The sequence below is a fragment of the Malaclemys terrapin genome, chromosome 2, assembly GCF_027887155.1.
Source record: "Malaclemys terrapin pileata isolate rMalTer1 chromosome 2, rMalTer1.hap1, whole genome shotgun sequence".
In the NCBI taxonomy this organism is placed as follows: Eukaryota; Metazoa; Chordata; order Testudines; family Emydidae; genus Malaclemys; species Malaclemys terrapin.
The window spans coordinates 186,990,493-187,013,453 of NC_071506.1; the positions used below are offsets into that span (position 1 = coordinate 186,990,493).

At 42.4% G+C, this 22,961-nt stretch overlaps 1 long non-coding RNA gene across 1 annotated transcript in view; it reads left to right on the top strand.

Annotated features, from left to right (window-relative positions):
• LOC128831066 (uncharacterized) overlaps positions 1 to 22,961 on the top strand; it is a 351,765-nt gene that overhangs the window by 233,806 nt on the left and 94,998 nt on the right. Inside the window, exon 5 of the long non-coding RNA XR_008443735.1 lies at positions 1,001 to 1,080. This is a non-coding gene — a long non-coding RNA (uncharacterized LOC128831066). The remainder of the gene's footprint in view (positions 1 to 1,000; positions 1,081 to 22,961) is intronic.

Below are 22,961 nucleotides of genomic sequence, written 5' to 3' on the forward strand. Positions count from 1 at the left end.
CCAATTGTAGGACCAAATTTTGCCCTTCTGTAAATCAGAGCAAAATCTGGCTTCCAGGCTCTCTGTTACTAATGATGTGTGAGAAGGAAGGAGCCCAGCTTGACTTTCAGATCTCAAGGCGAGTTTGCAAGCCTGATAGAAAACTCATAGTCATTCTTTAAAACTAAGCAAATTGGATCTGAGGTCATTGTGATGCAATAAACTTGGATCACCACAATCATAGTTTTAGGGTCACTTTTCAGATCAGAGCGCCTGTAGCTCATAAGGGGGTACCCACATCTGTATCTACTAATGCAAAACAATTATTCTTAAGGCTACTGTTTGCTTGCCATTCTCCTTTCCTTACATCAACTTTTTATTTTTATTTTTTTTAATTTGACATCTTTATTTTACCAGGAATGATATAGCCCTACATCCTTTTAGATAATTTGATTTATTCTCAGTTAAAAAACCAAAAGCATTCTATAGTTATTCTTTCCCCCAACTTTAAGTATTTTCAGTTTTAATGTTTACACTAGCAATTAGTCCTCCTAGTTCTCTTTCACATTTAAGTGAATAGCTATGAAAGAATAGAGTTGCATCATAATTCTAAGGGTGAAATTCTAGCTCCATTGGAATCAATGGGAGTTTAGCTATTGACTTCAGTGGGGCCAGGATTTCAAGTGTCTTCATTGGATAATAAACTTTCAAACTCCACAATATGTCATCATCATGATAGTAATAGAAAACACACCCATCGGGGACCAAAATTGCTTTATATCTGCTTTTTATTTTAGCAATATTCACAGTTTTGAGGGGCCATTCTCCCACATTAAATCCACATAGTTTGAAAAGTAAACACAATTCCACCGAATGTCTTAAAAAATCAAAAACAAAACACACACACACACACACACACACCATTTTGCAGTATTAGTTCAGCATTTCATTCAGAAACCGTATTTTGTTCACTGCTTCATTTAATTTAGAAACGTCAGTTCTGGTTTCTGTTATTTTTCAGTGTTTCCATCATTTCATGTGAAAATGCAGGAGGCATCCATTTTTTAAAAGTCTGTCGGGAGTTGTTAACAAAGGATGCAGGTATGTGAAAGTTTCTATATGTTGTTTTCTCAATAAGAGAATACCATAAATGATGTTGAAAACTCCCCAATGGAAACTATACATCTTTATACGCAGAGCAGAAATGTACACCTCTACCTCAATATAATGCAACCCGATATAACACAAATTTGGATATAACGCGGTAAAGCAGCGCTCCGGGGGGGGGAGAAGGGGGGGGTTGGGGCTGCACACTCCAGCGGATCAAAGCAAGTTTGATATAACGCGGTAAGATTTTTTGGCTCCCAAGGACAGTGTTATATCAGGGTAGAGGTGTAATTGTTCAGTGCATCTTTTGTTTTATATTGCATTTTAAAATGTGCATTTTACTTTAAACCTGGGATTACAACGATGAGGATTTTTTATATATAAATCATTAATGTGTATGGTAGAATTTCCATCATTCGGAGGTGGAAAAGTCAGACACACCCTCTGTTAGTCAAATATAGGGAGGGGCCATTATCTATATGTGTCCAGATGGCTTGGCTATCTTTGTTTCTACCCACTAGAAAACTGTCTAATCAAGCACATATTTTCTTAACGCTCAGCCATTGGATACCCTTCAGGGGGTGCAGGCTACATTTTGTCTATCCTGTGTTAAACAGAGGACAAATATATGAGTTATACATGCTGCTGAGAAGTAGCAAGTGGCTGTTGGCATGTGCATGTGTGCGCATGCACACATCACTTTTATCTCACCACTTATGGAATCACTAATCTTCACTTTTTGAGGTGACTGTCATCTAATCTTGATTTTTAGTGCTGTAGTGTATAAACGTCTTTGTAACCATTTAAAATGCAATTAACCTTGTTAAATTAAGTATTAATGGGGCCCTTATCCTGACACTTTATAACTATTTTTCCTCCTTCTTAGAGCTGTCCTGCTAATAATAGGTTGATCTTTGTCTCAGAAATTTGCTAGTGCTGCAAAGCCAGAGTCAGTGCTGTTTAGGTGGTAAATTATACTATGAAATTAAAGTTATTTGTTATTCCTCACCTCTTTTATAGGGAGTTTGGAATTAGCATGTACCCACAGAATTTGGCCAGTTTCTCTACTGAGAATTTCTAGTTGGGTGTTGTGTTGGTTTTGTAATCCAGCCAAATATTAAATTGTTGCTGCTCCATTATAAAATTTAAGGAGGTTTCCTGGCAACACAACTGCTTTCTAAAATAATAAAAAAAATAAGGTGAGGGCAGGTATGTACAGATCAGCCGTTTTTAAACCTTTTAACCTCTACCCAAAAAAAAAAAAAAAGAAAAGAAAAAGGTAAAACATCCACACAGAGTGGGCAAAACCCCTTTCTTCAATTAAAACATATATTTGGTTGAAATATAGGCCACGATTTGGGGCACTTCAATTTTTGGGTACCAAACACGAGACGCCTTAAAGAGATCTGATATGCAGAATATCCTGAGCACTTGATCTCCGGAAATCAGGTATTTCAAATTGTGCACCCAAAATTACTGGTCAGTTTTGAAAATCCTGTCTCAGACCCCTACTAAATAAATAGCCTGGTTTTTGTTTTTGTTTTTTTTCCAAAAAGCACCGTACACCCTGTTCCCGTTAAACCCTTGAAGTCAGCAAGAGTTGCTGGTGCTCAGTACTTGTGAAAATCAGTCTTCTTGTATAGGTGTCTAATTATGGACTTAGGCGCCTGATTGTTCAGTTTTGAAAATCTTTGGGAAGATTTTTACAAATAATTCTGATGTCTGCGTCCTTTACCCTATTGCAAGGAAATAATCAAGCACATTTTAGTTATGTGATAAGCAGAAGAGAGATTCATTGTGAAGAGAAACATGCGGATTCTTATAAAAAACCCTTGCTACTCTCTCAATAGTCACACTGTGAGTTAAGCTGGATATTCCTGATATATTATCTCTGTCATTAAATGGGCACTAAGGCTCTGAATTTGTAACCTATACTAGTTATCTTATCTAAAGTGACCTTGTTGCACAGTGAGTAATTTTTTATTTGAATTGTGAAATAATGTTGTAGAATTTTTTTAGAATGCAGCATTTATGCCAATGAAATATGAGTACTAGAATCTAATCTGTTAGCATCACCATTATGATTCATGTAGTGATATGTTCTGTTAAGAAGATCAATAAACATCAGTTAAAAATAAAATAGCTATAAAGAAAGTTGAGAGCTTTAAAGCCAATGAGATATTTTGAGTTAACAAAATATGGGACTAGCTATTTGCTGAACACTGAACTTGTATTTCTAAACATTAGGTGCATGCTAGCAAATTGCAGCATGGGTCTCTGATAACTAAGGTTGAGATTTTCAAATCAGACTAAGGATTTAATTGAATCTTGTTTATTTTCAGTTAAGAAGCAATACATACTAATTTCCTTTTGCAGTATGTAAAATTCTGAAGGAAGCTCACACAGGTCTTAACAATATGCCAATTTAAAAGAGAAACACAGTGCCTGAGAAGACCAAAGTTCTTTTCCTTTCTCTTGTGAGATGTACAAAGCAAAGGGTGTCAGGAGGACTAAGCAGATTCGAGGTCAAAGAAAAAAGCATTTCTCCAAAAGGAGTACCATTATCAAGGGGATATAACTGGATATAAAGGACTAGGTGCAAGAGATGCAGCATAGGTTCCTCAGTGTTGGCCACTTCCCACCAAGGAAATTCTGGTTTTCTAATTTGTAGGGCACGGGAGCTATGTAGGAAAAGCAATTCACGTCACACCTTTAATAGAAATGTAAACTGTTTTTTAGACTATTGATACTATATGCTGGAAACCCATCCACTATTTTTGTAATCAGAGTTATTTGAGAGAACAGTTCATGTCATGTCGACGTCTACATGGAAAATCTTTACAGTGGTACCTCATATTATTGTTTTCCCTTTTCTGCAAAATTCCTGTGGGAAGGGATGACAAATGACTTATACTTTATCTGTTTGCAGTGTTGTTGTAGCCGTATTGGTCCCAGGATCTTAGTGTGACAAAGTGGGTAAAATAATGTATTTTATTGGACCAGCTTCTGTTGGTGAAAGAGCCATGCTTTTGACCTCTTCTTCAGGTCTTTACCCGATTTTGGGGCACAATCATGTATTTAAGCATCAAATAAGTAGCAGGCACAAGAATGGAGACTAAGTTGAGATACTTTTTAAACTCAGGCCCTATGTGTATATTTTCAAAATGTCCTGCAGTGTGTTACATGTGTAATTCTTTATGAACTTTACAAAGAATCATGCATTTCACAGCATTGAGCAGTGAGTGTTGTGAAAATGTTGAAGGAAGACTGAATCCTGGCCTACACCACAGAGGTAGGTCAACATAAGGCAGCTTACGTCGACCTAACTCTGTAAGCGTCTACACCAAAATGTAGCTCCTATTGATTGTAACTCGCCTACTACTCCGACTTAATAACTCCACCTCCGTGAGAGGAATAGAGCTTAAGGGCTGGTCTACACTGGTGGGGCGGGGTCGATGTAAGATACGCAACTTCAGCTACGGGAATAGCGTAGCTGAAGTCGACGTATTTTATTTCGACTTACCTCAGGTCCTCACGGCGCGGGATCGACAGCCGCGGCTCGCCCGTCGACTCCGCTACTGCTGCACGCCCTGATGGAGTTCTGGAGTCGATGGGAGCATGTTCGGAGACAGATATATCGCATCTAGACGAGACACGATATATCGATCCCCGATAGTTCGATTACTACTCACCGATTCGGCAGGTAGTCTGGACGTACCCTAAGTCGATGTAGTTAGGTCAACGCAGTGCCCGTGTAGTCACTGCATTGCTTACATTGACTGTTGCTGCCTTTCAGAAGCGGTTTCACAATCGGTGCAAGCACTCCTGGTGAGGACGGGCACCGCCGACACAAGAAGCGTAGTATGGACATGTAAAACCAATTCAATTACTGTGGTGGCTATATGTTGATGTAACTTAGGTTGATTTCATTTTGTAGTGTAGACTTACCCTAAATCCAAAAAATATTTGTCTGCATGTGTTACAGCTCATGAATTTTACTCGATTGACAGCCGTATAGATAGAAGTCTTCTAGTTGCCTACAGAATAGGATCAGTTTGGGAAACAAAAATGCTTCTTACGCTACCCTCTAAAGCAGGGGTGGGGAACCTATGGCTTGCGGGCCGGATCTGGCTTGTTGCTTAATTTCATCCAGCAAGCCTAGGCGCTCCCTCCTTCAACCCTCCCCCCCCCTTTGCGGGACTGGAGCCGTGTGCGCCAGCTCACCCCACTGCGGAGGGAAGCCCTGAGCCTCCGTGAGCCCCTGGGCGGGTGAGTTGAACATTTTATATTTCTCTCTCTTAATTTGTTTTTTGGTTTTTTTTTTTTTAAAGTTGCTTTTTACTTGTGTGTGGCCTATGATTGATTTTGTTCTGTGTGTCAACGGCCCGTGATAGAAAAAAGGTTCCCCATCCCTACTCTAAAGCACTTGATCCTTTAATGCGACTTATAGGGATGACCGGTAAGGTGAGTTTGGTCTTCATGCCCGTTTCAGTCCTTCTGTGACTGTCAACATGAATGCCAACTATGATGTGGTTACTTAGACACTGAATTGGATTGAAATTGCAAACTCATTTCACATGAGTGAAACATGAAAACAGTCACCAGAAGGTAACAATTTGTGGTCACTATTGATCTAGTTTGATTTGAACTGGTGACCTAGAAGTGAAAGACTCTGTGCAACATTACTGATCTTCTGAGCTATCCGTTTCTCCAATTTTCAAGGATTGTAAAAGTTTTGAGGGTGCAATCAAACTGCTTATCATAGAAGTTGAGCCATTTTTTGAGTAAAACCACATATTGTCTTCTCCAGTTACTGTATATCTTGTTTTGACCTTGTTATTTTGATCTTCATATCCTGCCCCTTTCATAAAGAAAACACAATAGAAATTATATATAGGCTTCTTTTTGTTTCTGTGGCCTTCCACCTCAATCATAAATTTGTTTTTCATGACATAATTGCCACATGAATTCTTTTCACTAGTGTCTGTGACAAAAATACAGCTGCAAGCTTTCCACTGGTTCTTTAACTTTAGTGATAACATGCCTCCATAAATTAACCAATTAGTCTGGGTTTGTGGTCATATATGTCATCACTTAGAGGTCTGTAGTGGTTAGAGAATATGCCTAGAGTTACTGGGGTTAAACAGTGGAGAGATTTGTTGCAGGGTAGAATGAATTAAGAGTATTCATACAAATGCTTCACTTCTGCACAAAAAGGTTTTCCACTGTATGTCTGTTCAAATTAAATGGAGTTCTCTTGATTTTGTCCATATTTATACTCTGATTTATAACTCTTTCTGACACCTTAATATAAATAGCCTTTGACAGCATTAAATTCTACTGCTTGCTTTGCTTCCAAGAATATGTCATTCCCCATAGCATTCAACAACACTAATGGGATTTTAGTGAAAACACTCTGGTATTATTCCAAGAACCTCTGCCTTTTAGAGGTGTGTACTGAGTGAGAACAACACAAAACGTGTCCGTTTCAGAGCAATGCTTCTTCAGCTGTGTCATGATTTGGACCACTTTGTCAGAGAGATCTTTTCATGCTTCATCCTTTTGCTCATCCCCTTGGGAATTTTCCTCGGCCTATCAACAAAATAGTAATTCTCTCTTTTCAAATGTCCTCCAACGGGAAAAAAGGAATTGCTCATACTTCTAAAATGTGGGGCTGTAACAGTCATAATAAACCAGTTCCGCTATTGGAAGGAACATCACAGCAGATGTTGGAGACACGCCACCAGTCTTTTTTTGTACTTCTGAGCTAACTGGATTGAAATTGAAAAAATTCCTGCCCTTTGCGTGACTTTCCCTTATTGAATTCTCTTTGAGATAAATTAACTATACATACTATATAGCTACTTGTGAAGGTATTTTTATTGCACTCATCACCATAGTATCGGGATGGAAACTATACGTGATTCCTAAAGTTTGGCTGTGCTCTGAAAAGTAACTGTGTGAAACTGACTCCTCCTTGGGCAACAGGTTAGATTGTCTTTGTCCTATATGTTGACTTCAGTGGGAAAAAAAATCTAATTTTACTACTGTTAGTTAAGTTAGTTTTGCAGTACCATGGGAGAGTGAGCAGAATTCTTCTGTCTTGAGTATCCTCAGCACCGTTGTTAACTAAGTTCCAGTTTCATGACCACATTACACCTTCTGATAAAGCCATGCTACCCTACTGTCTTTGATGGGGCTGCATAATGTAGAATTTGTCCTGAAGAATTTGTATCCCTCATGCTGGGATCATTATCAAAAAACCAAACAAACAAACCCAACCCCTAACTTGACTTTAAGTTCCATATTTGAATTTGCACACTAGCTTGTAAAGCAAACAAACTTGTTTGTAAATTGAGCAAGTTTGGTATGGATGTCATTGACAGTCAATAAAAGAGAGACCCCCATGTTGCCATTTTTACTGAGTCATTTTTTAGAGAACTGCACTATAATTGAATGAAATCGTACAACTATTTGAAATTAGTCACAGAGTAATGTTCTTGAAGAGCAGGATGTTTTATCAGTTTCAATCCTCTGCCAATTTACAAGTTCACAAAAACAGAATCACGGCTCTCACCCAGTAACTTCCAAATCCAGGATACCCATTCAGCAGGTGTATTAAATGTAAATGCTAAAAATACAATACCTGTGTATTGTTCTACTTTCATTTTTATGGGCCATGACCTATTGTTGGGAAATGTGCCAATGAACGGGAAGACTTGAAAAAAAACTAAAACATGAATTATAGGGAGAGGAAAGAAGGGAAAAAGAGAGAGGTATCAAGAATGCAGTGTTCTGGTCCCCATTCAGCAGTGTCTATATGCTTTGCTGGAGCTGGGCCTCAGAGAAAGAATGAAATGCGAGGCCTTTGAGAAATAGTAACTGTGTTATTGGAGAAAATCTTGAGCCCAGCACTGGGTCTGAGTTGCTCTGCTGTGGACTTGGCAAATGTGTTGAAAGAGGTGGAAAGAATCTTGGCCCAACTGATAGAGTGATTGTGGGTATGCTCAGTGGAAGTCAATTTACAGAGACACAAGCTATGCCTACAGTAGTATTTTTGTCAGTAAAACTTTTGTCTCTCAGGGATGTGTGGAAAAAACACACCCCGACTGACACAATTTACACCGACAGAAGTGCTGATGTGGACAGCGCTATGTCAGTGGGAGACGCTCTTCCGCCGACATAACTACCACTGGTTTAATTATGCCAATGGGAAAGCTCTCTCCCATCGGCATAGAGTGACTACACATGAGACCTTACAGCGGCGCAGCTGCATCAGTCCAGCTGGGCCACTGTAAGGTCTCTAGTGTAGACATACCAACTGCCATACTGGGAATCAGACCAGCAGTCCACCTGGTGTAGAAGTCTGTGCCTCAGTGGCCAGTACCAGATGTTTCAGAGGGATGTGAAAGAAATCCCCATAAAGGAATAACCTGTCCAAACAGGAAATATTTCCCTAACCTCCGAGACTCAGTGCTTGACTTATGCCCTGCAGAATGAGGGTTTACATCCATTCTAAAATAAAAACCTGTATCAGATTTAGTGTAACTAGTTTTCAATCCATATATAAAGGTAAGCGTGGGAATGGTCCTGCTATTGTGGGGAACTTTCCTGGCTTATACACTACCCCGGTGAAGTGGGTTAGCGAAAGGATCTGAGTCCTCGCTCCCACTTCCTTTACCCAGAGGCCTACCTACCTTTACCCAGAGGACTCCCCTTCCACTCTCTTGTGTGGCAGAGTCCTCGTAACCCCGACAAGGCTGGGCCCAGGATTCCTGGGGCGCTCGACCCCCAACCTTGTCGTGGTCACTTAGGGCAGGGGCTAGGGTGTCCCCACTCCGGGGAGCTCCCTCTGCGCTGGATGCTTCCCTGACCTACTGATCATTACATACAATTCAAAGAAAAACAATTTATTAAACACAATCAATTAAAAAAAATAAAGAAAAAAATGGGAAAGGTTAAAGGAAAACATGTCACCCCGCTCTGTGGCCAGGGCCAGCTCTAGGATTTTTGCCACCCCAAGCAAAAACAATTTTGGCCGCCCCCCTGTTCTTTTCATACCCCACCCTCGGCCCTGCCTCAACTCCGCCCCTTCCCCTGCCTCCTCCCCCCAGGCTCTCAAGCCCAGGAGGTAGGGAGGGAGGGACGGGGAGAAGCAGCGCTTGCGCCGCGGCCACCTGGGGTGAGCAGCGGTGCACGAATCAGCTGTTTCGCACTCCGCGGCCGCTCGGGATCTCCCCCTCCCTCCCAGGCTCTCAAGCCTGAGAGGGAGGGGGAGCAGCGGCGCGTGAATCAGCTGTTTAGCGTGCCGTGGCACGTGAGCGGCAGCAGCGGAGGTGAGCTAGGGCAGCCGGGGCACATTTTTAGGGGCGGCATGGCTGGCGCCGGAATGCTGCCCCTAGAAATGTGCCGCCCCAAGCACCAGCTTGTTTTGCTGGTGCCTAGAGCCGGCCCTGTCTGTGGCACAGGGACATCAAAACCAGCGTCTCTGGAATGTAAGGGAAGTTCACAGTCTGTTCCTCTCAAGTCCCAGGCCCCTTCTCAGGCCCTGGCTGTGCTGCAGGGATGCCGTGCGTCAGACACTTGCTCTGGGGGTGGCCACACTCTCTCGGGCTTTAGGTCGCAGGACCCTTCTTCCCAGCGTCGCCCCTGTCCTGTCGGGCTTACGATCTCCCTCCAAGCTTGGCCTGCAAGGCGTCTTGGCTGGGGGCATTTCTCTGCACTAGGCCCACTGCCCAGGGTCCCCCTCGCTCTCCCCAGCTGCTTACCGCACCCGGCTCCAGACTGCTCCAGCTCCACACTGCCTCAACTCTAGCTCCACCACTCTGCCTCAGCACGACTGTTGCAGCTGCTTTGCCTCCAGCTCCCTGGGCTGCTTCTCTGGCCCCTCTGGCTCTGGTTGCTACAGCTCTGCTCCCAGCACCAGTCTGCTCTGTGTACTGCTTCTGTGACTCTGCTCCAGCTCTGGCCTGCTTCCTGGGCTGCTTTTCTGGCCCCTGTGGCTGGCACAGCTCAGCTCGGGCCCCTGCTTTCTCCTTAGCTCGGCCCCACTCTGTCTGAGCCAGGCCATTCCGGCTCACACAGAGAACGGGACCCCCCTGGCCTCCTGACTCCCTGATTAGCCTGCCCGCCCTGTCAATCAGGCTGACCTGGAGCACTGACCTCTCCCCATGGTTCCTGGGGACTGTCAGTCTCAGGGTCCTGATTTCCCATCGACCCCTCCCTTTCAGTGCTGGGAGCTAGCCAACAAAAAAAACCCACTGAGTTTTAGTAAGGGAACAACAGTCCCCTTACACATATGCAAAGGTGTAATCCTTTTTTTGGAATTCTACTAAGCTCTTGGTGTCAGTATGATAACCTTGTGATCATGAGTTCCACAGATTAATTATGAGATGTGCAAAAGAGTATTTATGATCAGTTTTAAATTTGTTGCTTCTAAATTCAATTAAATATACTCATGTTCTGTTATTCATACCGAAAAAACACTGTCAGTGCAGACTTTTGTCTGCTGTCATGCCGTCCATTCTTTTAGTTTTGTCAGCCCCCTCAAAAGATTCTCCGGGTGTTCTTTCATCTCAATTTGGCTAAATAATGTTGAATTAGCTGTAAACTTTGCCATTTCATTGTTCATTCCCTTTCTCAGACTAGTATCAGAGCCGTAACCGATCTGTAAAAAGCAACAGAGAGTCCTGTGGCACCTTTAAGACTAACAGATGAGTAACAGACTAGTAATTACGGCCCAGATTCTGACATCGTCATCTCACATAGAGTAGTACCTTATTCTTTGAGTGGTCTTCTTGAAATCAGTGAGACTTTCCAAAGAATAAAGTACTACTTTGTGACTACATGTGTTAGACTCAGTCTCTGACACTGTATGGCTGGAGTAGATTCCATGGACTTTTGGGTAGCCTTCATGCTGGGAAGACCGGAGGAGCTGGGTAGCTGTGGGTCCTGCCAGCTACTGGTCTGTTTGTACTGCTGTGCAGGGAACTTGTTCAAGGAGAATAGGGCTGAGTTTGTCTCCTAAAAATCCATATGAGTGTCTGTTTTTGGATTTTGTTTTCCTACATTTTATTGGTTAAAGGCATTCAGACTTACCCTGGAAAATTCGAAATGGGAAGAGCTTTGTGTGGGTTTTTGCATATTTGTTCATGTAGTGCACTGATGTCAGTATCTTTACCATTGAAAGTTAATTCCAGATGTGTGCCCTTGTTTTTCCCCCCCTCTAAATTATGAAATAACATTATTCTTTCCCATTAGTCTTTGGTGATTACATTTTTTAAAAATGTCTTTAAATTAGAAACATAATGTGAGACATGCATCTGTCTATGTTAGGAAGGGAGCCGTGTACTGGAAACTTTGACCCTGCAAGAAGCATGTTAGCTTCAACCAGGACTTTACCTTGTTTGACCCTCTTTTCATCAACTTCCTGCCTGTCAGATGCTGTAAACTCAGTTTCCCCAGCTGTTTCATAGCTTAGTGTGTTTTCTATTTCTCAGTCTTTTGTAGATTTGCTAGCGCTTCAGGAATGTGAAAAGAGTAAATACACTCAATTTTCCACTTTTGCAAAACAAAAAAAGGGAGAGTTAGGATTTAAGTTAGAGAAACTCTTTGGAGGTCTCTAATGGCACTTCTCTAGTGACTCTTTGTCCATTATTCTCCTTCCTTAATTGAGCAGCACATATCACTGCAAGTTGAATGGTAGCTACAACATTCTAGCATTTTCCTATATCAAGTTTCCATGGGCAAAGTTTTTTTTTTTTTTTTTTTTTTTTAATAGAAGTCTTTTCTGATAGATCTCCAAAAGGTGTGTTGTTTTGATTGCACCTTAGCAAGATCCTGAAGGATTTTACTTGGCTCTTCTTATGCACTAGACCATATTTTTATCTCATATTTTTATCCAACTTTTCCAGTGGGACAGAGGGCTCTTGTGTGTTGTTTTAAACAGAATACAACAAATCTTGCCACAACAGCGATATAGGCACAAGCAGGATCTGAACATATGAAGAATGTTTATTTTTGTGAACTGTACATCTTTAACAAATTAGAGAGAGGTCAATTTGGAAACATTATTGTTGTTATATAAAGGCCCCATGGAGCTAAATTCTGTACAGACATATAGTAACACAACAGTGGCTGCAACAATCAGCCTACAATTTAATAAGAGACAAAGGGCATGAGAGAGTTCATTAACCAGGAGGGGTTGGGAGTTGGAGGGTAGTTTTGTTTTTTGTTTAAAAAGCAGTATAACTTTTAGATGGGATAGAGGCTTCCATAATGGTGGTGGAGTTTTGTTTCTTTAATTGAACAAATCACGTTTAGCCTATGCTGGGTTAAGCTCTGTATACAAATAAAAAATAAATGAATAGTTGGCCAGATCCTCAGCTGGTGTAAATCCATTGAAGTGGGGTTTAGATTTGCCCCCATCTGAGGATCTGACACTCTAAGTGTATCAGTGTCTGGTGTTGTGTGCTGTGTCATTAACACAGGCATGTCGTTTTTTATATTTTTTCCTCCTTCCATTGCATACCACTACCCAGCCAAGTATGAGATCCAATTTTGGCTGTCCTTCGAATACCTAACCCCCGAATTACAGTTCAGAAATTGCTTACTTGTTGATGTAAAACATATAGCCCAGATTGGTATAACAGATAAAAATAATAAAACTTTCCATTTAACTAATTCCTTTCATCTGAAGAAGTTGGACATTGACTTGAATAGGAACAGTATTGGCTCCACAGTGAGTCTGGGACACACCAAGAAACAGAACCTGTGTTTCCTGACACTCACGGCATGTCTACACCACAAATTAAGTTGTAATTATAATGCGGTAGGCATACCTCCACTACCTTTAATTTAGCTAGCATGGGATAGTAGTGAAGACATGATAGAGAAGGCTTAAGAATAGGCTTAGCCCATCAGAGACTCTGTGTATGTACTTGGGTTGCTAGCCTGCACTGAAGTCTGTGCTGCCACATCTTCACTACCTGCACTAGTTATGTTAAATCTGTCCATGCTATAATCACGTTTATGCTGTAGACATCCTCAGTCTGCTGCTCTAACAATTTTACACCATGGTCACATTTTAACAACCTAAACTTATATTGGGTACTTTATTAATTTCAATAGCTTTAGCATCTTGATGGGCAAATCAATTTATCAATGAAGCCATTTCAAATCAGCCCTGAGAACACTGCTATCTTTAAGTCCAGAGGTCCTCAGGATACAGCCATACCAATAAGCCAATCTTATTAGCACTCAGAGCCTGATGAATGAAGATATTTAACCCACAGAGTCATAGTTCAGTGGAGTTGCACCAGGGGTGGGTTTGGCCCACTGCATGGTAAATGTTGCCTCCTAAATTTTCTTTCTTTCGCCTCCATATCCTTTGAGGATATGTTTCAGACATTCTTGCTCAATCTTGCTGGCAGTGGCTTGTTCCGTGTCAGAGAAACAAGGCATTATGAATTCCATTTGAAGAGCTAGGTAATAAAAGTAGAAGTTTGGCAATGCCAGGAAAGGAACCATTCCGAAGACTTTCATGTTAGTAGTAGGGAAAACATTTGTACATGCTCATCCTGTATAGCTGGCTTCCGCTACTCTTTGCTACTTAGAAAGTGAAATATGAGTTGACCTTTTCAGAAACATAAATGTAAAGAAAAATTTATACTGGTGACATTTAACATGAACTTCCACTCGAGTCAGCGGAAGTCTGTCTGTCCATTGACATCAATGTCATTTAGAGTAGGCTGAGATGGAGGAAAATTTGTAAAAATTCAGGTGTGTGACTTACTTAGGAGCAGGCTGGCCAGAATGACAGTATTATTTCATAATTATTACAGACTCAATTACTGACCTCAGTAGAGCTTAAAATTAGGCATTTGCTTAAGTAACTAACTGAATCAGGGCCTCAAGAGGAAGCTACTTTATGGCTGAATCTAGCTGTACAGATTCTCACGCATGATACTCTGATACTTTTACATTACTTGCATCATTTGTTTAGCAGTAGCACCAAACTCACATGTAGGTTTTCAGTGATGCTATCTGACATTGCAGCGTAGTAATTATTATCATCATTATTAAATCTAGCATTTCTAACAGAGATAATCTATTTGATTTTTTTTTAAAAAAAGAAAGGTTCTGGTACTGTTTAAAAGCATTTCAAAATACTAAGTGTGGGTTATTTTATATCAGTGGTTCTCAAACTTTTGTACTGGTGACTCCTTTCACATAGCAAGCCTCTAAGTGCGACCGCCCTTATAAATTAAAAACACTTTAAAATATATTTAATACCATTATAATTGCTGGAGGCAAAGTGGGGTTTGGGGTGGAGGCTGACAGCTCGTGACCCCCCATGTAATAACCTTGCGACCCCCTGAGGAGTCCCAACCCCCATTTTGAGAACCCCTGTTTTATATGTCACAAATAATTTCTAGCTGTAGGGTAGGTTTATGGCTATATGTTAGTGTTATACAAACAAACAAACAAACAAAAAACAGATGGGAAGTAGCTTAAGAACCAATTTGCAAACCTTTGTTCCTATGAGATGATCCAGTGGTAGTCAGGAGAGCTGCTTTCAGTTCCCTGCTCTGCCACAGAATTCCTGACTTTGGATAAGGTCTGAGGCTTAGTCTTTCTGTCTCATGGTATGTCTACGCTGCAATAAAAGGCTCATGGCATGGCCAAGGCTGGCCCGGGTTAGCTGGCATGGACTCACCGGGCTCAGCCTGCCGGGCTGTAATATAGCATTGTAGACAGTCGGGGTTGGGCTGGTGCCCAGGCTCGGAGACCTTGCAAGGTGGGAGGGTCTAGGAGCCTAAGCTCTAGCTCAAGCCCAAACATCTACATTTCAACTTTATAGCCTTTAAAGCCCAAGTCAGCTCACCTAGGCTTTGAGTCTCAGGGCCATGTATTTTTGTTTTATTTTAATTACAGTGTAAACAGCTTCCATTCCCCATCTGGAAAATGGGGATAATGGTACTTCCCAATCTCATAGGAGTTGTGAGGATAAGTACATTAAGGATTGTGAGGTCTCAGATATTACAGTAATGGAGGCCCTATAACAATCTCAGATAGATGGATAAGTAGTCCAGTGGAAGCCCATGAGAATACCCTGTAGATATACACTTAACACTTGAGTTAAGGTATGTGGGAATTTGATGATTGCATGTATTAAGGTTAGATGCTTAAACGCTAAGATATAGCTTCAACAGCCCCCTCTTCTGCAACCTATTGTGTTTACGGCCTGCTCATTTAAAGGTACTCAATGTTTTAATTTTTTTTTTTAAACAAATGATGATGGGAAAATACTTCTGTTTGTATTTTAATTATTTGTATTTCCTTTATGTGGTTTCCAAGACGTACTAGTGTGATTAGTTTCTATGGATGAGTTCTAACAATTTTAATTGCAAAATAAAAAGATTGTAATGAAATTAATGCAACCCAGGACATTTGTAATATTTTACTGTTTACTCAGGACTTTGGCCCTTTTCATCATGAATAGACAATGGCTATTGCTTTAAGCTGGCGTGACACAACGCTTGTCTTAAGACCAGATCGTGCCATGGCAATATGTCTGAGTTATAACTGCAAAGAGCAAGGTGTGGTTGACAAGTTGCCTAAAGGAATTTTGGCTTTTTACACACACAGGGATTCTGGGATAGTCTAGTAGCTCTGTATTCATTAGGTGACACAGACCCTTTAGAAAGCCAGCTTATCTGGGTCCTTTAAAATTCCCTGTAAAAAGCTGAATCTTCAAATGGTTTGGGGCCAGAGTAATAATAATACCTAGCTCTTAAATAGTGCCTTTCATCAGTAGATCTCAAAGTACTTTACAAAGGAGGTAAGAAGTATCATTGTCCCTATTTTACAGGTAGGAAAACTGAGGCACAAAAATGTGAAATGACTTGTCCCAGCTCACCCAGCTAGGACAGTGGCATAATCAGAAATAGGATCTATATTGCCCAAATCACTGAGCTGTGCTCCATCCACTAGGCCACACTGCCACCAGTGTTGTTGTAGTTCAGCAAGGTAGGGGACATTTCTCAGGGGAAAGGGGGTGAGGCCAGAGTATTCCTGTTCCCTGGCAATCCATAGAGGCTGAAGTGGATTTTTGGATTGTGCCAGCTGGGTATAATTTAAAACACCTCTGAGGCTGCTCTAAGTTGTGCCTGCCCCTAGTTGACAGGGAGAATACAAAGGTGGGTTAGATCTCTCTTTGTAACCTACCTCCTTGTCTACATTAAGTATGTTTCAACCACAGTCCAGAATGTCAGCTGCAAAAGAATAATAGTAAAAATGCAAAAGAGAAGTTGATCTGTTATTGTAGGGAGACAAAACTAAGATACTTTAACTGGCTAGAGCATACCATATATCATTTTTCCCCTACATTTTCTATATCAAAAAGGGTTAATTTGAAGCAGCACATTGATTATGGAGTGGTTAATGCTCTCACAGGTAAAACTGGATTTGGCTCGAGGATACTGCTAACAAGATTCTCAGCAAAGAAAAATAGTGCTTTATTGGTTTGCAGTGTTGCCAAGAGGCTATAATAGAGTCCTTATCCAGTCAAAGTTAGGATTCAGAAATGAGCTCCATGCTTGACAAACATTTTTCGAAGGGTGTTAAGTTCAAGTTTGGGTAGTTCAAAGCTTGTACAGCTCTGGTTTAAAGAACATTCATTCAAGGGCACTCAGTCTCCTTCAGGCAAGCAGACCATTTTCAGGTTTAATCGTCTTTCACATCTTTGTTAAGCTTGAAAAATGTTCTAACAGCTATAAAACAGGATGAGGGGTGTGTTTTGGGGTTTTTTGTTTTTGCATGTGTTTTCCAAAATAATTCAGTATGGAAAGAACAATATGTTGACTGTTATCGCTAAGGCCAATTTTATATTTAGATTTGAGGGAGGAGAGAAAGCTTGCAACATCCCAATGTGTCCTCTGCAAGACTGAAAAGTTCATGCCTCAGAGTTTTCTTCAAGATTAGCAACCTTGAGTTTTATTTTTAGTGTCTATTTTTCTTCTTCCTAGGAAAGAAAATAAAACATCTTTACCTCTGACTTCAAACATAAATTTGGAGTGAAGAAATTGCTGTAAAAAGTATTTAACATGGACTGTTACAATTTATGCTGTTGACTACAAGGACCTATCATGCATAAATTTTTATGAATGTCAGTGACCAGAAAGAACTGGAAATTAACAGATAATATTTAAAAGTTTACTTTCCTAATGCAGTGCATATATTAGGTGCTTTTACTATGGGTATTAGAGTTACATATATATACCATCTGTGATTGTTAAGTTTGATGCAATATTTGCACCACAGCCTATTTTTTTCAATCACTCATAACATTATGAAATATTCCTCTATAAGGCTCTCAAACTGCCTTGCCTGGTTTCTGCCTGAAAGAGAGGGTTTTTGGAAACTTTGGGTAAAAATGGTTCAGCTGTTTTAGAGTGTGAGGAGAGTGGAAAAAAATAGTTTCCCCATTATTATAATAAAAAAATCTTGTAACCTTTATTTGAACCACTTTGCAGTGGCAACTGCTGAGGTTGAAAGGTGGAACTTGGCAGGGACAAAGACTTGATTGAGTAGAAGTGTCTTTGGGCTGGATCCTCAGCTGGTCTAAATTGGAGTAGGACTTCAGTGGAGCTGTACCCGTTTACAACAGATGAGAATCTGACTCAGTGATTATTCTGTTGAAAATTGACAGAGGCTTGGTCAAATTATGAGGTTTAAAAGCCACATGTTGCAAGTGAAGTTAATTTTTAGCAATGATAGTTGCTAGAAATACCATTTATCTCCCAGTGTTTGGAAGGAGACAGGTTGCACTGACAAATGTGCCGGGCTCTGGGATAGGGTTCACCCCATACCAGCCCTGAAGGGATTAAGTTGGCCCAGAAGGAGCCAACTGACCTTCAGAGTTGCACCTGATGGGAAACCCAGGACTTTTTAAATACAAATTGCTGCTGGAACCCAGCTGGGGGAAAAACTGTGAAAGGATTATAATGAGGGAGAGTTTGTAGTAGTAGAGGCTTTAGGGAGAGACTCTATAGTCACTCTCTAGGAGCCGAGATGGGGAGAAGGAAATCTGGGGGGGAATAAGTCCTGGGATCTGAGCCCTGAAAGAAGGGTCAAGCCCAGAGGAGCTGTGGGGAAAGAAAGCCTTTGATGATAGCATAGGAAGAACTCTAGGGAAACAGCAGGAAGGAGAGCGGGACTGTGTGGACCTTGGCTGCTGGTTCTAGGGTCCCTGGCCTGGAACCCATTGTATATAGTGTTCCCTATCAGCCAGTGGGAAGTGGCGCAGGACTGTTGGAAGTGAAATCTGGACAGCTGGTCTGGTCAGACTTTGATACCCCAGGAGGGCTATATTGTGACCTAGTTAGGGGGCTGAGTCTCAAAGAGAGAGCACTGCAATGATGGAATCAGAGGGGTAGCCGTGTTAGTCTGTAGCCATAAAAACAGTGAGGAGTCCGGTGACACCCAGGGCCGGCTCCAGGGTTTTTGTTGCCCCAAGCGGCGCAAAAAAAAAAAAAAAGCAGCAATTTGGCAGGAGGTCCTTCGCTCTGAGCAGGAGTGAGGGACCATCCTCCGAATTGCCGCCAAATACCTGGACATGCTGCCCCTCTCCGGAGTGGCCGCTCCAAGCACCTGCTTGGCAAGCTGGTGCCTGGAGCCGGCCCTGGTGACACCTTAAAGACTAAGGGCTTGCAGGGCCGGCTCCAGGCACCAGTCTGGCAAGCAGGTGCTTGGGGTGGCTGCTCCGGAGAGGGGCGAAAATGGGGGAAAATATTGAAATGAACCATGTACATTTTTCAGACTAAATTCACAAAGGGATTTAGTCGTCATTCTCAGAAACAGTGGTGGTAAGAGTAATCCCCATATATATCCAATAGCCTAGTGCAGTGTTTCCCAAACTTGGGATGCCGCTTGTGTAGGGAAAGCTCCTCATGGGCCAGGCCGGTTTGCGTACTTGCTGAGTCTGCAGGTCCGGACGATTGCAGCTCCCACTGGCTGTGGTTTGCTGCTCCAGGCCAATGGGAGCTGCTGGGCTTGTATGTATCAGGGAGAGAGGGAGTCTCTGGAGAGGTATGGATGGGAGAGGGTTATGATTTGAGGAACTGCAAAGAGCATTTAGGGCCAGATTTGATCCCTTATTCTCAGTAAATAGTGCCTGTGTCACATGCTTATACATGGTTGCCAGCTGATAATGCAAGACCCTTGATTAGGTCAGCAGCAGCAAGGATTAAACTTGAGTTCTGGGATACAAAAATATGAGCCTCTCTTGCTGGAGCTAAATGACAACAGGCTTTTTGCTCACTGACTTTAGTATCTTCATGGAACTTTATGGTTCAATCACTAGAGGGGGACAGTAAGCCCTATTGTATGGCCCTAATTCTGGACCCTTTAAGTCAATGGGAACTTTGACTTCAATAGGTACAGGATCAGATCTATATAAATGTGAGTTACATGACTCCACAAGTGGTCCCAATGTCTTCAATAATGGAATAAATTGTTATTCGTCATGAACCAGGTGTCACAATCTAGCCCAGGGTAGATTGCTTAGGGTATTTAATGTTTAAATAAAAAAATCCAGCAATATATTGCTTATTGGCAAATTGCTTAACTTTTAAACAATTAAAGCAAAGAGCAGAATAATAAATGTTAGGGCTGGTCTAAACTGAAAACTTGTATTGCCATAGCCACATCTCTCAAGGGGGTGAAAAATCCACACCACTGAGAGATGTAGCTATGTTGACCTAACCAGGGCCGGCTCTAGGATTTTTGCCGCCCAAACCAAAAAAAATTTTGGCCACCTCCCCCCCCCCCCTATTTAATTACCCCACCCCCGGCCCCGCCTCAACTCCGCCCCTTCCCCAAATCCCCAGCCCTGCCTCCTCCCCCCAGGGGGCTCTCAAGCCTAGGAGGGAGGGAGGGGGAGAAGCGGCGCGGCGCCGCGGCCACTCGGAGTCTCCCCCATCCCAGGTTTGAGAGCCTGGGAGGGAGGGGGAGACTCCGAGTGGCCACAGCGCGGGCGCCGCTTCTCCCCCTCCCTCCCAGGCTTGGGCGCCTGGGAGGGAGGGCGAGTAGCGGCACGCGAATCAGCTGTTTTGCGCGCCGTGGCAGCAGCAGCGGAGGTGAGCTAGGGCGGCCAGGGCACATTTTTAGGGGCGGCATTCTGGCGCCGGCCATGCCGCCCCTAAAAATGTGCCGCCCCAAGCACCAGCTTGTTTTGCTGGTGCCTAGAGCCGGCCCTGGACCTAACTCCCTGGTGTAGACAATCCTTTCGTCAACCTGGCTACCACCTCTTGGAGAAGTGGATTAACTACAATGATGGGAGTGCCCCTCCTATCCCTGTGAGGAGTGTCTATGCTGAAGAGCTACAGCGGCACAACTGCACTGCTGCAGCGGTGATGCTACAATATATTTTAAGTATCAACATAACCCCAGTTATTTTCTGCCGCCATATCTTCATTGGACCCCCTACAAATTAGTATTAACCAGTTTTAGAGACATGTTTTAATCAATAGGTGCTGCTAGTTATTTCCTCATTCCTTCTAATTGCATAAAGACATGTCCGTTATTACTTAATGAAAAATCTGGTGTGCAATTTTCAATGCATATTTGTAATTTACTCTGTTAATGACTTAGAATGAACAGTATCAATTACAGATAACTCTTGTAATTTACTTTTTACTTTTATTATTATTTATTTGTATCATGTTAGGCCTAGTGGCCCCAGCTAATATATGGATTGTTCTAGAGCCTGGAAATAAGCACAGTAAGAGATAGTTCTTGCCTGGAAGATTTTACATTGTAATTAGGCAAAGGGTGGGAGAAAGGAAGGATTATTACTCCCATTTTCTAGATGGGTAACTGAGTGATTGGATGACTTGCCAAAGGTTACAGAGGAAGTTTGAGTTAGAGCCTGGAATAGAATTTATATCTCCTGGGTCCCGGTCCAGTGCTTTGACTACAATGCTACCCTCCCTCTCTGCATTGCCCTTCTCAGTCACATTGTGTTTAATGTCACTAATCCACAGCCATCAATCTAGAACAGTGGTTCCCAAACTTGTTCCACCGCTTGTGCGGGGAAAGCTCCTGGCGGGCCGGGTTGGTTTGTGTACCTGCATCGTCCCCAGGTTCGGCCGATCGCGGCTCCTAGTGGCCGCGGTTCGCTACTCCAGGCCAATGGGAGCTGCTGGAAGCAGCGTGGGCCGAGGGAAGTACTGGCCGCCACTTCCAGCAGCTCCCATTGGCCCGGAGGAGTGAACCGTGGCCAGTGGGAGCCGCGATCGCCGAACCTGCAGACACGGCAGGTAAACAAACCAGCCCGGCCCGCCAGGGGCTTTCCTGGCACAAGCGGTGGAACAAGTTTGGGAACCACTGATCTAGAAGCATATCTCTTCCAATCTTAATATCTCTGCTGCCAGATAAAACCTTTAGTTGGCTCAATGGGGGAGGTGGACTCTCTTTTTTTTCCTGGTTTTAGCAAGCTCAACTTAAAGGCGCGGGTGTATGTATGTGTGCATGTATTACGAGAACTGATGAAGGGAAAGCAGAAGCAATGAAAGACAGGAGATTTCCTAATAACTTAATAGGTACACTTTGTACTTTTCTTTCTCAACAACAGTGAGAATTAACATTTGTATCACATCATAAAAATAGAAATGCTTTAGCTCCTGGCCTCGTATTACAAATTTAATGAGCTACTTCAAACATCAATTCTCTGAACTGATGGAACAGATATAAACTCTATGCCTGATCCTGCAAACCTTACTCATGTGCTTTAATACAGCAAAATGGCAAGGTCATGCAGTGAGATGAAAGAAAACCATAAGGTATGAGTGGCTTTCTGAAGAGAAGAACTAGGGTGTGGGCATTGAAGTCCTGAGGGAGGAACTTTAGAAGCAGCCACGCCTGGGAAGGTTTGTACTGATATTCATCTTACTATTTTTTCTTTGTTATTAAAGCCAAATCCCTGGAAATGGATGCATTTTGCTTTATGTAGTCTGTGGACTATTTTTAGAGCAGATTAAGAAAGGCACTTACTCAAAATCTTTCAGTTCAACAGAAGTTTTGCATAGGTAAAGTTTTCAGGACTGGGCCTTCTAATAGAAAGTTTCTATAATTCTCTGCATATAATCCATATCTTAGTATTGTGTTTTATAGATCCAAATAGTCAAAAGTGTTTGCTAATTCTAAGTGTCCCAGTTTTTGGATGCCCAACTTGAGGCCTGATTTTCAAAATTGCTGAGCTACCTTAAATTGGAGTTGTAAGTGCTCTGCACCTTTGAAAATTGAGCCCTAGGTTTCCTAGGCTACCAAATACTGAGGCACCTATAATTAAAGGTCACTTCTGTCAATTTGGGATTAAACGTACAGGATCTTTTCTGCCTCTTTTCATGTCTTTGTAATGGGATATACAAGCCCAATATTGGGTAGGATGATATAGCCTTGCTCTGTCACACCTGAGAGAGATGTCAGACTTGGAGGGAGGAGCTTAAAAGGGCTCCAGCTCAGCTAAGGGCAGATGGGGAGGACCTTTAGCCTCAGCTCCTGGAAAGAAGGCTGGCTTGCAGTAGGAGCTCCTCGGATGTCCACTGCCTGATGACCCCTCCCCAAAGGAAGAGATGCTGACTCATCTTGATGGGAGACTATTCCTCTTTGTTACTTGCCAACTCAATTTAGGGCCACAGCCTGACAAGGCTCCCGGAAGGAAGAGAGCTTTAACCCAGTTTAGGGATGATTCATTGTGTTAATTCCCCTTTTGTTCTATTCATTGGCACCCTTAGAAGGAGCAGACTATGCAGGCCTAGCCAGAGGCTGAGTCTCTTAGGACTGGAACTGGAGTGGGAGTCTGGAGGCCTTCA